Genomic DNA, 17,727 nt, shown 5'->3' with positions numbered 1-17,727 from the left:
TACATAACATTAGTTTTGTGTCTAACTAGCCAGAGTTGTGAGTATGCAGTATGAACAGCATGGACTCTACTGATCATCTTACCAACATAATTGGTATGTAGGAGATGGTGCTAGGGGTGAACAATTTTAAATATGTCCTAAAGATGACGCTGGTCAGAGGTGGTACTCCAAAGGAATTTTGATTCTTGGAGTCACAAGAATCAAATGTAAACCTTGCCTGCCATCTCAAATGAGCTGTTCCATATTGTTCTCACAAGTCTTCAGCTTGGGGGGGTGGCAGCTAGGGCTGCTCGATCATGACAAAAATCATAAACACAATTATTTTGATAATTGAAATCACGATTATTAAACATGATTACTCATTGATTTGAGAACATCACAGGGCTTGACATTTACCTTTTTCCCAAGGAGCACATGGCCTACTCCTAAATGAGAAAGTACAAATGGCACATTTTAGGAGCAAACTAAGACATTTAGGAGCACAGTGAAAACATTTAGTACCGTAATTATTTCAGTAGGGTTGGGTATCGCAACACGAAAATGGTGCACGTGGGTTGAAGCAAATGCTTTGTCATATTGGAGGTGCTTCCTTGCTTGCAGAAACGTCAGTGTTTCCCCTATATGCATTCAGCTGCGGTGCTGCTGAATTAGGACCGCCGCTGCTATGAACTAGAGTACTAGACTATTACATTTCTTTTATAAAAAATATATATATATAATAATTATATATATACGGTATATATATATTTTTTTTTTAATCATTTCATTTCGGCTATGGGGGGTGCTTAATGTAAAAGACTGACCTGAGGAAAAGGCTGCAGGGAGAAAGCACTGCAGTCTAGTCGATTTTGTGTTTTGAGCACAAAGTTCATCATAGATCTAGCCTCTTTATTTTGCTCTCAAAGTGCACCAGATTGATGCATTTAACTTTAAAATGTAAAAAAGAGGCACAGCACCGCTGCTGATTTTTTTTTCAGGGGAAACACTGAACCTTTTATGTAGATGATCTTGTTTTCATCGTCGTGGTAAGCCAAAATCATAATCAAAATAGAAGTTTGCGTAATCAAGCAGCCCTAGTGGCAGCTCCAGTACAGTAGTCTGTCTCTGTTTCTGCTCAAGGACATGATTTGTGATGAGGCTGCAGTAGAAGAATCCATTGATTCACCTCATCCTCCCGTGACATGGAGGGCAGCTTCAGAGTTTGTCACGTTACCAAGCTGTGTAGAAGCTAGCATGTGAGCAGCATTATCCATATTACCAGGTCGGTATTGTTAGTTGTGAGTTTATATGTGACGGTATGAAACGTCTCACATTTGCACCTGTGTGGCTTTCATGCTAGTTTGTAGAAGACAAGACTCAAGCTACCAGTCATCAGTGATATAAAACGTTAGTACCGGTAAGTAGTGAAGGTAACAAATGACTGATGGCTGCTGCAACCCTTTTCTTTGTCTCTTGGCACCGCTTTCTGAGTAAAAAAGGAGATAGGATGATATACCTGGGCTCAATTAAAGTGTGGATCATGTATCAGTGATAGTGTAATATTCCCCAAATACTTCACTTGTCGTTTTGCAAAGCTTGCATATTGTGTGAGTCTTATCAAGTTCCGTCTCTGGCGTCTCCTCAGAAGTTTGTAATGCTGTTTTTAATATACCTTTTTTTACACAAACAAAACATTTTGTTTAAAAATAATTATTAAATAAATAAATTGTATTGTCTATTTATTGTAACGTATATAAATGATCCTCATCTGTACATTTGTTTGCACTGTTTATTTTGTTCTGTTTTATTTTTATATTCAGATACAATTTTATTTCCAACTGTATATTTATGTATTTCTTCTATTACCCTGCCTATACCTGTACATATTATCTTATCTTAAATTATTACTCGGATGAGCATAATAAACAAAGTAGTAGACTATAAATACTTAGTTACCGTCTCTCTCTGCCCCAGGTTCAGCCAGCGACCTACCGATTATTAAAACAGAAGAGGATGAGGGCACACTTGACCCACCCGGGGATATTTCCTTTGAGATGAAGGAGGACGACACAGACCAGGATATCGGTATGTTACTTTCTCTTTCTACCATTCTCACATTTTATAAGACTTTTGTTTTTCTATATCTTTAATCTTGTCATTCTCTCATTTATAAGACTTTGTTTCTCTATATCTTCATCTCTTCTCATTATATCAGTTATAAGACTGTTTCTCTATATCTTTATCTCTTGTCATTCTATCATTTATAAGACAACCTACTGTTCACATTTACCTACTTAAGTTTGAGACATCAGGGTTTCCCAAGAAAAGCTGTTAAGCAGGGGGCAAACCTCCTACTACAGGGTATCTGCAGGGTATTAAAAGTCTTAAATTCATAATTCTTAAGGCCTTTACAATGTCTTAATTTTAATTTGTACAGGTATACGATTTTTGGGGGGCAGCCTGGCTGTTGGGAGATGAAATAATATAAAATATATGAAATGTTTTTGTATTCAAGTTGTTGTTTTTTGCGGGGCTACCGGGAGCTTGGTGCATCTGGCGAGAGCTTGTATGGAACGCACAAACATTTATAGGGGAGCGCAGGTGCTTTCGTTCCATGTTCCCAGATTCGGGATTGGCCCGCACATTAAAATGTAGCAGAGACGAGCCCGCCTACATAAAAAAGTTAGCCCCGTTCATCAAAAACAACATTTCAAGCAGTGTCAACCAGGCAACCAGAGAAGTCAAAGTAAGAAATGTTCCTTTATCATAACATTTATTGACTCATAACAGTCACGTCGCATTAATATGTAGCGGTGGCCTAAAACAGTAACGTTACAGACAGAAAGATAAAGCTCTCTATCGCTCATCTTCCACAAGAGTAACATTAACATTATCTATCGGTAGTCTGAGTCAACCGTCAGAGATACCTCAGCGAGAGATGGAATTTTAGCAAATGTTAACTAACGTTATGTGCTGGCAAAATAGTGATTTCTATGTATAATGCAGTTGGTTGATTGTGATGACAGACACATATTTAATAGACCACAAATATAGCAACAATTAAATGTCGGAGGTTGTAAAAAGAATTAAAAAAAACGACAACGAAAAACATATCCCTGCATATTTATAAGGTAACATATCATGTTGGACTATTTGACAGTGACATCACATTGAGTATTTGATTCATAGGATTGATTTCATGATTAAGTAACTAATGGCAAGCTATAACATAACATTGCCAACCCATTAGATATAATGTTGCACACACACAGCAGAGATGAGAAGGATGTAGCTGTGCACAATAAGAAGGGCTCTAGACTGCGGTAATTTTTTTGAGTGTCCAAGTTAAAATGCGACATGCTTTGCGAGTGCATGGGAAGACACAAAACTAATTTCATCTCACCTGCTGCCCAGCCAGCAGCCTCACATGCACTTCAAAAGTCACAGACATAAGCTGAATATTTCATTTCAAACCTTTTATTTATTCTAAAAGGACAATTGAGGTCACCCTCATTTGCAATGTCGTCGAGACTTACAGAAATTTTATTGCATACATTTTAAAATAATATAATAATAACTCTATAAGTAGGGCTGCCGCGGTATTGATTTTTTCCTTACCTCACAAATTTGCGAAGCTATTCAAACCGCTGCGGTAACCAAAAAAAAAAAAATTTGAATGCATTTTTTTAATTTTTTTTGTAGTCTATTCTTTATAGCATATAGCTTATAGCGTTATTGAAAGTGAAACACAGACAACATAGGCTACTGAACAGTGAACACTGTTTATTGACGCTTGCAGTGAGGTACAACGTGAGCCATAAAACCTGAGCGCGGTGTGTGGCTCCGGCCCCTCGCGCGCCGCCGCGGTTCCCTTCTCCTTCTCCTTCTCCTTCTCCTTCTCCTTCTCCTTCTTCTTCTTCTTCTTCTTCTTCTTCTTCTTCTTCTTCTTCTTCTTCTTCTTCTTCTTCTTCTTCTTCTTCTTCTTCTTCTTCTTCTTCTTCTTCTTCTTCTTCTTCTTCTTCTTCTTCTTCTTCTTCTTCTTCTTCTTCTTCTTCTTCTTCTTCTTCTTCTTCTTCTTCTTCTTCTTCTTCTTCTTCTTCTTCTTCTTCTTCTTCTTCTTCTTCTTCTTCTTCTTCTTCTTCTTCTTCTTCTTCTTCTTCTTCTTCTTCTTCTTCTTCTTCTTCTTCTTCTTCTTCTTCTTCTTCTTCTTCTTCTTCTTCTTCTTCTTCTTCTTCTTCTTCTTCTTCTTCTTCTTCTTCTTCTTCTTCTTCTTCTTCTTCTTCCATCCCAATTTCGTATCATCCAATTCAGCCCTCCCCTGTCACAAACGCTGTTTCTTGCCTCCCACAAGCCGGCTGCAATGTGGACTAAAGGCCTCTGCATGCTACAGAAACTTCAAAGCAACTACAACATCGACAAAGCAACGGTGTTGCAGACACATTACCTTTATGCTTCTGCAAAATCAACGCGCAGCCTATGATGCAACAAAATGTACCCCGGATGTGCGGCTCGAGCGCGCCCAGCCCGCCTGAATACTTTGGGCAGCCGAAGGTGCGCACTCTAGCAATTACAAACGGATTTCCCTTCTCAACCATACATCGTTAGTATAATAATAGCCCTGTTTATGTTTGTTTTCGCTTGTGTTCTTGTATATAGTGTAATATAGTTATATCGCCACATCAACCCAGTCCATCCCCATTGTTTCCCCAATCTCCTTCCACGGATTCATCGTCATAATGCTATCCTTGTAGTCTTTAGACCCGCTATTATATAAATGTTTGTACTTTCGGACCTCCTCTGCAATACGTTCCTGCATTTGATTCATTTTAAACAAACAATTAAACAAGTGTAATGAAACAATACACTAGCTATCGAGCTCCTGTCAGAAAGTTTTCTTTTGGTCTCGAGCTCCTGTCAGAAAGTTTTCTTTTGGTCTCGAGCCAGGAAAACACTAGAAGTGACAGACAGCCCCGCCCCCATTCACTACCAACCAATCACTGCTACGCAATACCAACGCAACGGGTCTTTAGATTAGATTTTGGAGACAGGTACGCAACGTCCTCGCAACACAGTCTACAAGACTGTCTGCAACAAGCGCGCTGAAATCGCGCCGATGTTGTGTTGAAGTTGCTTTGAATTTGCTGTAGCATGTAGAGGCCTTAAGTCATACATAGCACAAGTCCCCTCCGGTACTTGAGGTAACAGCAGTCGCATCTTTTCACCTGCGCAGCTCGATCTCTCAGTGGCGAGGAGTAACGCGTGGGAGGCTCACGCTGCCCCAGACACTTCCTGATTCTACTGCGCAGGCGCACCAACCGACCTGTAGGAGTCGCTGTCCACAACGCCCGATCCCCACCCATCAGTTTCCCACCCCCTAATACGGCCAATGTGTATTAGTACGGACGACCAGCTAAACTGAAAGCAAATGTGGAGCGCTGGGCTCGAACTGACGAGCCCAGCGTCTCTAGCATTTCGTGGCGAGCGCCTTGTCCACTACGCCACGTAGCCGCCCCATTATTATTATTATTATTATTATTATGTAATGACATGGGTCCCTTGAATTATTCACGGACGATTGGGCAAAGCTCAGCCGCTCTGACCACCATAAGAGGAACCCCTCCCTCCCGCCATCCCCCCCCGAGAAACAGGACACCCCCATATCCCAGGTCCACTATGCGTGGAGCCGAGCACCCAGAGCCCCCTCCCCGACCGTCAGACCCTGGCCCACGAGAAACCCAGGCCCTCAGAAGGCCAGAGCACCACGCCTCAATGGCCCCCAGACCCCCCAAGTCTGGGGCCCCCCGGCCCAGAGACGAAACCGCCCAGATGTAGCGGCCGAGGGCCCAAAAAGAACCCCACCCCACGCACACCGACCCCACAACACGCCGGGCCCCCCTCTCCCGGGCCGAACCGCCGAAACTATGGCCCCCCCCGCCGGCGCTCCCCCCGGCGTCATGTGTGTTAGTTCCTTCAGTTTAGTCTAGTATGTGATAGGGGTGCACGATAGTTTTTTTGATCCCGATATCGATAACTTTCCTCAAGGTCGATACCGATACCGATAACCGATATATATATATATTTATTGTATTATAAAAAAAAATTTATGTACATTCCTGTCGTTTTGACCTAACCAGATTTATCATGACATGGGCGTTACTACTATGAACAAAACAAAGCCAAGAGAACAGTTTTGACTCTTCAAATAAAGTGACTATATTTATTTTTCCAAATAAATATAATTTGAGTCAATCACAAAATTCACAATCCGTCAATGTCATTAACAATGTGTTTCCCTGAACAATGAGTGAACTAAAAACCAACATGTATTGTGCTTTGTCAGTAGGGATGGGTACCGTTCACATTTGAACCGATACGGTACGCGTGTAGCTTTTCTCCAACGTGTCCGTGTTTCCGGGTTCCCGTTTTGCGCTCCGATTGGCCAGGTCATGTGACATGTGCGGCAATCGTGGGACGGCAAGTTCTGCGCCTATTTCCGGGTCGAACAGCCTGCAAACTACCTAATGCCTAGTTTATCACTGGTTAAGCTTAGGCGACTCTTTCGAAGTTGGTTATGGTTAGAGTTTGGAATCAGGGCAGGCGTTCTATCGCCATGCTCTAAGACAAACTCCAACCATAACCAACTTCGAAAGAGCGCCTAAGCTTAACCAGTGTAGAAACTTGCGGTCCCACGATTGGGCGTACATGTCACATGACCTGGCCAGTCAGAGACGCGGAAACACGAACACGTTGGAGAAAGGCTACAGGCATACGGTACCTGTACCTGTGAATCGATACCGGTACCCAACGGTACCCTTTTTCGGTACTTTAGTCTCTAAAAATGTAATCTACCTACCTCAGTTGTGGAAAAAAATATCCAAACTTCAAATAACCACATTTTCGACCGTTTTCGGCTTGCCATTGCCCCGACTGCTTTGTTGTTGAATCAAGTCAAATCCTAAGTAAGCATATATTGTGCGTGTGAACGTTGACATGAAAATAAAAATGTGTAAATCTTTTATTTTTAATTTTAATTTATTTTTTATTATTGGAGCTATCAATACTTTTATCGGGTTTATCGGGATGACGTCATAATTGCTGATATCGGCCCGATAATTATCGTGCATCCCTAGTATGTGATATTTTTTATATATGTCCCGAATCAAAACCCCAATTTCTTTTCAAATAATATGTATACCTTGTATGTATTCCAAATCAGAACTTGAATTGTTTTATTTTCCCCCTTATTTGTATATATTTAAATTATCTGGTTCCACTTAGTTTAATTGTTATTTATAATATGTGTCCCGAATCCAAACATCCATCTAACTCTAACCTTGAATTGTTTTTCGTATCAAAGCGTCTATTTATTCTCAGCTAATGTGTATTCGTAGTACGTATTCCAAATCCAAATTTTTAATTGCCTTTCTCAGTGGTTTGTGTGGTACTTATAATGTGTCTCGAGTCATAACATCCATTTATTATCAAATAATATGCATATGTGATATTGAATCCTGGTTGGTGTGGGTGACCTCAGTGCTTGAATCCTGGTTGGTTTGAGTGTCCTCAGTGCTTGAATCCTGGTTGGTCTGGGTGGCCTCAGTGCTCGAATCCTGGCTGGTCCGGTCGATCCCGGTGCCCGAATCCCGGTTGGTGGGCGTGGCCTCAATGCTTGAATCCTGGCTGGTCTGGGCGATCTCCAGTGATTGCATCTCTGCCCGAATCCCGGTTGGTCCAGGTGCATCCAACGTCCCCACGTCCTTCCCGTCCTTTACTTCTTTTGAATTAGTCTCCATGCTCCTCTGAATATTCTGTATTGCATCGAGTCCGATCTGCGTGTTAGCTTGCATGTTATTGTTAGCATCTATAGTGTTCTGTATTGCATCTAGTCCGGTCTGTATGCTAGCTTGCATATTTGTAGCTAAGGGGCTACACAACCCTGACTGTATTGAGATATGTTAGATTAAACCACTGCTAAAGAATGTTAATAGCCAGACAGTATAGGTAGACCAAATGGCAGACACTCCATTAACTGCGAGGGGACAGTGAAACTGAGGTAAACAATCACTTTAATGTTAATAGTAAACATACATATTACATAACACAGCTCTCCTTTATTACTTTAATATCAATGCCACAATGTCCGCGGTAACGATAGTTCCTATGCTACGGGTACCCGAACCGGTGGAGCTCTGAATGGAGTGGATTGAGACGAAGCACGCAGAACAGGGAAAAGCAAGATGGTGGCTGGAGACGGTGGTTCTCTAGAGCTCCGGCTCCAGAGAAACTGTAGACTGGTGGGATGATCCTGTCGTCACTGGGAGAATGGGTCTCGTACGGACCGGTCCTTGTATTCCTAGCGCCCGATGGCAGGATTAATAGCTAGTAGTCCAAACACCCGTTGGCATGGTTGATAGCTAGTTAGCCCTTGGTGCTAGGCTAACCCGCATGAAGTCTTTGATGAATAGTTATATTCAGAACGTCGCCCTGGCGCCTACGGCATTAAGAATGGGACATATACAATAAGCGAATGATGAATACTGTTAGGCAAACAGACGACGTAAAGATATATATCTTATATATATAAACAATATATAAGTTATACAAAATAATAAACGCAGACTTTCAGTGTTAATCTGGACCTTCAGAACAATATTCATCGTGTTAGCTTCCATGTTAGCTTGTAGCTTCGTCACCCAGCCGGGCTGTTCCTCGCTGTTATCTAACGTTACGTTAGCTTGTTTTACCTGTTGCGTCATCTCCTCGTGTTGTACCTTTTCCTTTGTTGTATTTTCTTTGTCGGGAGTCGTTCTTCTCTCACTTATCCTTGAGTTTTGTGCACTGGGTCTTGTCATCGTTCTCTTGTCTTCGAGTTGTTACTTTTTATCGTGTTTTAGAACCTTTTATTACCTTTTTCTTTTTTTTATCCACTTTTTCTCCTTATTTTTCTATTTTTCTCCTATCCCAGGAGCTCTGTCCTGCAGCTGCCTACCTGTTCCTCGCTAAACCGGAAGTCTCTATAAGCACTCTTAACTCATTGACCTCCATGGATTAGACAGGCCCCGTGGTAGCACTGCCACGCTTTAAAAGAGTGCGTCACCTTGTTTGTAGAGCTATAACTATATTCTATATTATAGCTATGGATACAATACTATGGCCCATTTGACATCACCTATATCAATACATCACCTAATCACCTATCTATCAATAGGTTCAATATGTGAAAAAGAATACATTTTCTCATCCATACGTTCTTGTGTTATACCATGGTGAATATAAGTATAGTTATAGCGTGGTCTGGTAATTCCCGAAAGGCTGAGTAATAGCCTTATACGTCAATTCTACTATAAACGTTGCAGTTTCTTGCCTGTACACACTACTATTCCCAAATCAAATCTATGTCATAGGTATTATGTTTCATCGTGAATGCATGACGGGGGGGGGGGTGCGTTTTTTTCTTTTCCTTTTTTTCTTGTGATACTATTTTTTTCTTGTGCTGTTGTCTTTAATGTTCTGTTTATACTATGTTTTTAACTATGTTCTATTTTTATCTTATTTTTATTCTGTATTTAATTTCTTACTAATAATTATAAAAACAATTTAATTGTACCACTTTGGGATCCCAGTGAACAAAAAGTGCAATACAAATTCATATTATTATTATTATGCTTTGATCGTCACCAACGGCATACGTTGTGGAGTAACGTTACACACGTACGTTGCGATCGGGGTGAAGACATGGTTGGATCAAGGCAGGATTGGTATCATATACAGGTGGGAATCGCCAGAGACCTCACGATACGATACTATCGCGATACTTGGGTCACGATACGATAGTATTGCGATACTAAATATATCGTGATACGCTGAGTATTGCGGAAAAAAATATTATTATTATTATTATTTCTTTTATCAAATTTTATTTATTACCTTTTTTTTCAACTGCAAAGTAAAACTTTGACAACATGTTTTATCTAATAAAATAAAGCTCAGTCTGTTCATCTCACTTCAATCATTTTCATTGCAGAACATGGTATTTTCTTAAGCAGACAGATGTAAACACTGTAATCTGTGTTGCATGTACCTGACAAACTGAACTGTTTGTATTACAGTCATATTCCAACTTAACTGAATCCACATGTGTGTGGACTACTGTACTATTACAGGTATTGAAATGAACAATGCAACTTCCTTATACAAAAAAAGAAAAAAAGGGATACTTGGCGTCCCTGTATCGATACAGTATCGCCACGCAAAGTATCTCGATACTACTATGTATCGATTTCCCCCCCCACCCCTAGTATCATATAGCCCTTACCTTCACTAGGATGTACCCCAAAAAGAATATTCCAATTATCTGATCGCGAGTCCCAGTATTGGTGTCGATCGTGTCGCCAACATAATCCACCACACATCATGGATCGGGAGCATTTGACGCTTCTCAATCCGAACATTATAACCGCTCCATTCGCCCGACAAAGAAAAGTTCGCCCGGTGACATTTGACCGTTGCACAGGCCAAGATACAAGGTTTCAAAGGGTGCTTGATACCGCCGTCTAGCTGGATGCGGCCGGTATTGCACTTGCCGTCTAGCTGGATGCGGCCGGTATTGCACTTTGGCAATCTCAGACTCATTCCCTATGGTAACACTAAGGTCCCTGGATGAATAATGAATAAAAATATCGGAAAAAAGGAAAAACTATCAAATAACGAGTATACTCGCTGTTGGCGTTCAAGCGTCGGCTCCCAATAACGAGTAAACTAGTTGTTGGCGGGGAATGAGTTAACACTTGGACCACAGCCCAAAGTGCCCCTGAGCAAATAGCATAAAATTAACACAGGCATAAAATCTGCATACAGTCGACAGAATAAAAAACATCATATAAAATGCAGACATAAGAATAGGTACAAAAGACTAACTAATATAAGTAAATCTAAAACAGTTACAGACTGTTGCAGGCAGGCGGGCAAGTAAGCATCTAAACTTCCACTGCGTTACTTATAGGTAGTTGAATAATAATAGCAATAGCATCATGTCGAAAGCAAAACGTTCTCCAGTGGCTTTACTTCACTGAAACAGATGATCGTCCTTATTTTGCACCTTTTTACTTAGATGTGCCAATTAATTCCCTTTTAGGTTGCATTGGTTCCAATAACTTCCAATATTTGTTCAAAGAATACACAACAAGTGTACATTTTCCATTCCACTCTATTTTAATCTGCTGGGCAAGCTAAACTGCAAGTGTTCGGTTTGAGCGTCTCTCTCTCCACCTGTCTCTCTCTCTCTACCTCTTCCAAGCAGTGCACAGTATAGGCTACAGTAGATGACAACACTCTTTTGAAGAAGCGTGTAAGCATGCTCTTGTACTTCAAATTGATTGGTCTCCCTTGAAATCTAACGAGCTAACTGCCTGTCTATCAAAGTAGGTTGTGCTCATGGGTTCAAACCTTTATTTATTTTCAAAAGGACAATTGAGGTCACCCTCATTTTCAATGTCGTCGAGACTTGCAAACATTTCAATGCATACATTCTTTTACTTACTTACTTATCCACATTACGCCGGCTGGCGCATAGGGCAGCAACAAAGTTTCTCCACTTGCATCTGTCTTTGGCCATCTTCTCTATGGTCCCCCAGCTCTGGTGGTTTTGCTGGAGCTCCTTCTCCTACGCCATGTCGTTTTAGGCCTCGCTTTCTTTCTTTTGCCTTCTGGGGTCCAGTGTAATGCGACTCTTGGGATTGCATTGGTGTCCATTCTGAGTACGTGGCCAATCCAGGTCCACCTTCGTTTATTAATTATACAGTGCATGTCATCTTGTTGGGTAATGTTGAGGAGGTTATTGTTGGAGATGATCTTGGGCCAGAATATACGTAGGATTTTGCGCAGGCATGAGGTGTGGAAAGTGGATAATTTATGGATGTTGCTTTCTGTGGTTTTCCAGCATTCTGCACCGTATAGTAGTGTTGAGAGTATGCAGCTTTGGTAGATCCGGAGTTTTGTTTTGTTGCTGTATTGGCTTGACTTCCAGATTTGTTTAAGTCTTATGAAGGTTGTGTATGATTTGTTAATCCGGTTTTGGATGTCATGGTGAATGATGCTTCCAAGGTATGTGAAATTATCTGAATTTTCCAAGACCTGTTCTTCTATTGTTATATGTATTGGTGTTGATGGGCATGACTTTGGTTTTATTGTTGTTTATAATCAGTCCAACTTGATGGCCATAGTGTTGGAGTCTGTCTGTCTTTTCCTGGAGATGTGTGTGTGTGTATGTGACAGGTCATCCGCAAAGTCAAGGTCTTCAATGGTGGAATAGAGTGTCCAACGAATCCCCTTTGCCTTGTCTTCTGTGGTTCTCATAACCCAGTCTATTGTAAGGTTGAAAAGTAATGCTCACATCACACATCCTTGGCGGGATATAGCTTCTCATGATCTTCCAGAGACTATCACGGTGGATGCTGTCAAAAGCCTTCTGGAAGTCGATGAAGTTTATGTAGAGCCGTCATTGCCATTCACTGCACTGCTCGATGATATTCCTGAGATTGAAGATCTGGTCGACACATCCCTTTCCTTTCCTAAAACCGGCTTGTTCATCACGGAGTACTTTGTCAACTGCTGATGTAATACGGTGTATAATGATTTTACAGAATATTTTGCTGGGAACAGAAAGAAGTGTGATGCCCCTCCAGTTGTTACAATCAGATAGTGTGCCTTTCTTTGGAACCTTAATGATTACTCCTTTTGTCCAGTCTGATGGTATCTTCCCTTCCACCCCAGATGTTGGTGTATAGTGGGAGTAGGATGTTTGCAGTTATCTGCGGATCAACTTTAAAGAGTTCTGTGTTTAGATTATGAGCGCTTGGGGATTTTCCGTTTTTGAGTGTTTGAATGGCTTGGATGATTTCTATTTTTGTTGGTGGGTTGATGTTAATGTCCAGATCTTCTACGGCTTCTTGTGCTTCTATTGGGTATAGAGGGGGATCTCTGTTGAGAATCTCTCTGAAGTGTTCTGTCCAGCGATCTTCTTGTTCTTTTTCTGTGGTGAGTAATTGCCCTCGTTTGCTTTTGATGTGTTTGGTGTTTCTGAATTTTCTTCCACATATCAGGTTTGTGATTTTGTAGACCGTTCCATGTTGGTTATGGGATGCTGCTTTTTCGGCTGTGCTTGCCAGCTCTTCTAGGTAGGCTCTCTTTTCCCTCCTTACTAGCCTTTTCACCTGTTTGTTGGTATTTCTGTACTGGATTTGAAGTTCTTGTTTGATCCTGGATGATTTGGTGTTATTTATTCTGGATTTCAAGTTCCTTCTCTCTTCAATGGTCTTCCATGATTCATTACTGATCCATTTTTTATTCTGTTTTTTCCTGTGTCCAATAGTTTTCTTGCTGGTTTCTTTGTATGTTTCAACAATATTTTCCCAATGCTTGTTGATGTCAATCCCATCAACATTATCATCCCTTGTAGTACTGGAGAGAGCTTGGTATCTGTTCCGGAGTTGTATTGTGAATTTCTTCTTTATTGACTGGTCTTTCAACATGCAAACATCAAATCTATATGCTACGGAAACATACATTCTTTACAATATAATAATAATAAATATGAATAACTATCTTTATAGCATTTTCACACATGGACCGCAGTCCAGAGTTCCCCACAGCAATTAGTATAAAATGAACATAGGCATAAAATCTACACACAGTTGACAGAATAAAAACAATGCATAAAATGCAGACATAAGAATAGGTATAAAAGACAATAAAAGTAGTGCAACGTACTGTAGACGACGTGCAGACATAAGGTTAGGCATAAAATAAGTACAGTGTTGCTCGAAGGCATGTGAACCCCCCCGGAACAGCCAGTCCCCCAAACATCCCACACATCAATCCCCACCACATCTGTATCCGACTCAGAATCTTCTGCATTTCAGTGTTGGCATACGTTAACATTAGGGGTGTAAATATTTGGCCCCGCAACGATTCGATTACGATTCTTCAGGTAACGATTCAATGCATCATGAAATCTCTTCATTTGACCACGATTAGATTAGATTCATTTTCGATCAGTTAATTCCCCCCAAAAAGTTTTATGCACAAATGTGGCTGGGGGAACTGATTCACTCAGCATGAATGGACTATAGGTCAATAAAAACAATACACCAAGCTTTAACACTTTCAGAGCCCAATCTTAACACTTTGACTGCCCAAGTGTAATTTCTTATTAGTCCCTTGAATGCCCACATCCACTCCAATGTTAACGTTAATATCGCCAATATTTCTGGATTTTTTTAGTATCACAAACAGTACTGTATTTGAAAATCTGGTATGTCATAAATGTATAGATGAAGCAGTACTGTCTATCTGTATGTCGTGTGTGTCATATGATGAATTGAAAATGGGGGACCCTGATGGAAACAAGACTAAAGTCTTTTTCAGGTCTGCATCCTCTTAACAATTGTATGTATTGAGCTGTACTGTACCTGTTGTGAAGGGCCAGATTAAACCGAATATATATATTTATTTGTATATATATATTTAATTGTATTTGTATATTCTCTAATATTCCTTGATATCCCTTGTATATTCCTTGTACAATATGCATTGAATATCCATTCTAGCCTACTGAACATCCCATAATAGTCTCCATTCTACTATTGGTCGAGACCTTGGTGCCAGGCTGCCATACCCCCCAGACCCAGTTCAAACGTACCGCTCAACATGTACGAACAAGTCCTAGTTCCGCGTAGGAATCTGGCTACCGCACCACTAACGGTACTATTTGTTCATAGTGCGTATATATACTGCGCTACTAAAGTAGGACTTCCTTTTCAGTCCAGTTTCTTACCCTCCAATAGAGTGACAGACGTAAAGCCTCCCCGCGACGCCACGTGTGGGAGTAAGGCCAAGTTCGGCCTACCATCGGTATTGAGACATCGTGTATATTAATATTTGAATAGTCATATTTGGCACTATATCGTCGAGTTGGACGTAGTCTATTAAGCTAATAATAGTCTGTTAATATATAGTGCTTCGTGCGGTGAGAATACTACCGTAGTCAGTACCCCATCGTTTCGGGCAGAGAACTGGCTGCTTATCCAGGATGGTCGACCCCATGTGAGATTGCATCTGAGGAGCCCCAGAGCCGACGAGCGAGTGGACCTGTATACCGGATTATTCTACCGACGACAGCCCGCCTTCCCAGGCACGGATTATGCTTTGTATACAGTGATTATTCCATGGATAAAGACCCCCGACACTGCCGTGTGTTGGAACCCCCCCCCCCTGGAGAGGACGCAAGGTGAGGAGACGCTCTGCAAGACGAGGTCGCTTCACGTCTCTCCCCCGTGGACCGGAGAGAGCCGGCTCACAGAGAGTCCACCTGCTTTCATCTGTGGTCCAAGGATCGCTGGCGCACCGAGCTGCACAACTGTGGGTTCACCCAGGATACCCTTGGCCGGACGAGGCAGCCAGACTCTACCCCCCCCCCCCTCCTACTCCTGTTGTCTTACAAGCGACCGGATTAACCCCCCTAGTGTATCCAGTCTTATAATCATTAAAGTATCATTGCTGTTATTCCTTAACTATTCCAGGTCGTATATTTACCGCCTGCGCCACCAGAGATTGGACATTCTCTATTGATATACCAACGAATACTCTTTGCCATAAAAGTGCATACTATTTCAATTCATAAATGTAATTAAGTGATTAAGTGCTTGCTCTACACACCATTGCTGTGTAGTAATAAACGCATACTTCGACTTCGTACATTTGTGTTGGATCCGTTTCATCTACGTGAGAGTGTTTATCATAATATATTTATGCCGAGTACTGGGTGGCCGAATATAAAGTACAAAGGTAGTGGTAGTAAGTATCATATCTAGTAATACAGTCAGGGAATTGTACCCCTCAGTTACAATTGGTCCTTCGAGCCGGATGGTAATTAGTGTAATATTAATATAGTGTTATTAATATTGAAATGGCCTATGATGAACACTCCACGAAACGATCCTCCTAACCAACACCCGCAGCGCGAACGACGGCTCCCTCAGTACTTAGAGGCTTACGCTGTCAGTCAACAACCTAGTCTTCTACTAACAGTAAACGCGGTAAAACTAGAAAGTAAAAGTATGTCTAACCCCAACGCCCAGACTACCCCGACCATAGAGGCCCCTACGGGTTCTAATGTAACTGACCAAGTTCACGGTGGGGACCAGTGGGAACCAGACATGACCTCACACCCCGCCAGTACTGAAGAAGTAGTCCCCGATGAGTCCCGGGAGGAATACAACGCTACCGAGAGAGAACTCGGCACGGAAGAAGACGGGGAGAGCACCGTGGAGATAGAGCTCCAAGGCTCCGCAAGGAGTACCCCGAGGGAAGGCTCCCCTATACAACCGCCTTCTCCCAGCGAGGCAGAGAGGACCCTACAGCAGGCCTTCCTCATCAGCCTGAACGCCGCTGCTGAACGCGACCGACTGCAGATCCAGCAGCGGAGCGAAGAAGAGCATATACGTCTAGAAATAAGACTCATTCAGAGGGAAGAGAATGTGGCCCGAGACCGAGCAGACAGCCAGCGAGCAGCTGCTGGTGCTCTACGGCAGTGGTTCCCAAAGTCGGGGTCGCGACCCAAAGGTGGGCCGCGAGCAGCCACGGATGGGCCGCGAGATGATTTAAAAAAATAAAAAATAAAAATAAAAAAAAACTTTTTTTTAATTTTTAATTTTTTAATTTTTAATTTTTTAATTTTAATTTTTTTTGTCAGGCCACTGAACTTAGAAGCAGGCCAGGACAGTGTTTCTAGTTGTATTCTAAAATTCTATTCTATTGTATTCTAAAATGTGACTATATGGTTTTATATTAACTTAATAAATAAACAAAAACGAAAAATCTACTTATTTCAACGAACATTTCAAACTAAATAACAGATTATGCACATAAAACGCTGAAAACAACCGAAGCAACAATAGTATTTTAATGAGGCTATTATTATTATCATTATTATTTTGCAACAAGTTAGCCCTCTCATAAATAGCACATATAAATGAATAACTAACTTGAACTAACTTAATAGGATTGAAGTGATATTTGGCTTAAAAAATCGGTCGCCTGACAAAAAAAAAAGAAAAAAAAAGCCAGACGATTGGGCCGCGGCTCTCTGACGCCTTATTTTCTGGGCCCCGGCCTGAAAAGTTTGGGAACCCCTGCTCTACGGGACGCAGAGCGCGACAGACAGCAAGCGCAACTAATAGAACAGCTGATCAGACGGACAACACCCTCTCCCTCCGCCAGAGGCTCCAGGAACTCGTCTAGACACACCTCCAGGGCGGCATCCCCTAGCCGAGTAAACAACCCTGAACTTGACCAACAGACGAGGTCTATACCCCCCACAGACCACCTCCCCCCACCGGTCCAAGCGAGACCTAGCAACCGGGAAGGAGCAGCATATCCTGTGGAGAGGCTAAACCAGAGACTACAAGCACTGGATGACCTAACTGAAGACGAAGAGGAAGAGGAGGAGAACCACGCCCGACGACAGCACAGTACTCTACCGGACCAGGAGGTCCGGTACAGCCCAGGCTATACTCCCGCGGAGCTGCGCTACAGACCCCCGACTCTATACACGGGTGAGCACGACGCACGACCCGCACCGAGGAACAGCACCTGGACAAGCGGGCCATGGTACACTGCCGGTACCAGCCCATACCAAGGAGCGGGAGGAGACTCGCCTAGGAGGCCTCTCCCCCAACGCTCGCCGATGTA

The 17,727-nt window shown here is 42.1% G+C and overlaps 1 long non-coding RNA gene across 1 annotated transcript in view; it reads left to right on the top strand.

Moving 5' to 3' along the window:
* LOC311234334 overlaps nucleotides 1-17,727 on the top strand; it is a 54,679-nt gene that overhangs the window by 22,913 nt on the left and 14,039 nt on the right. Inside the window, exon 3 of the long non-coding RNA XR_014620092.1 lies at nucleotides 1,954-2,064. This is a non-coding gene — a long non-coding RNA (uncharacterized lncRNA). The remainder of the gene's footprint in view (nucleotides 1-1,953; nucleotides 2,065-17,727) is intronic.

The sequence above is a fragment of the Notolepis coatsorum genome (genome assembly GCF_963971535.1).
Source record: "Notolepis coatsorum genome assembly, chromosome: 1".
In the NCBI taxonomy this organism is placed as follows: Eukaryota; Metazoa; Chordata; class Actinopteri; order Aulopiformes; family Paralepididae; genus Notolepis; species Notolepis coatsorum.
This window is presented reverse-complemented; position numbering and strand designations above follow the sequence as displayed.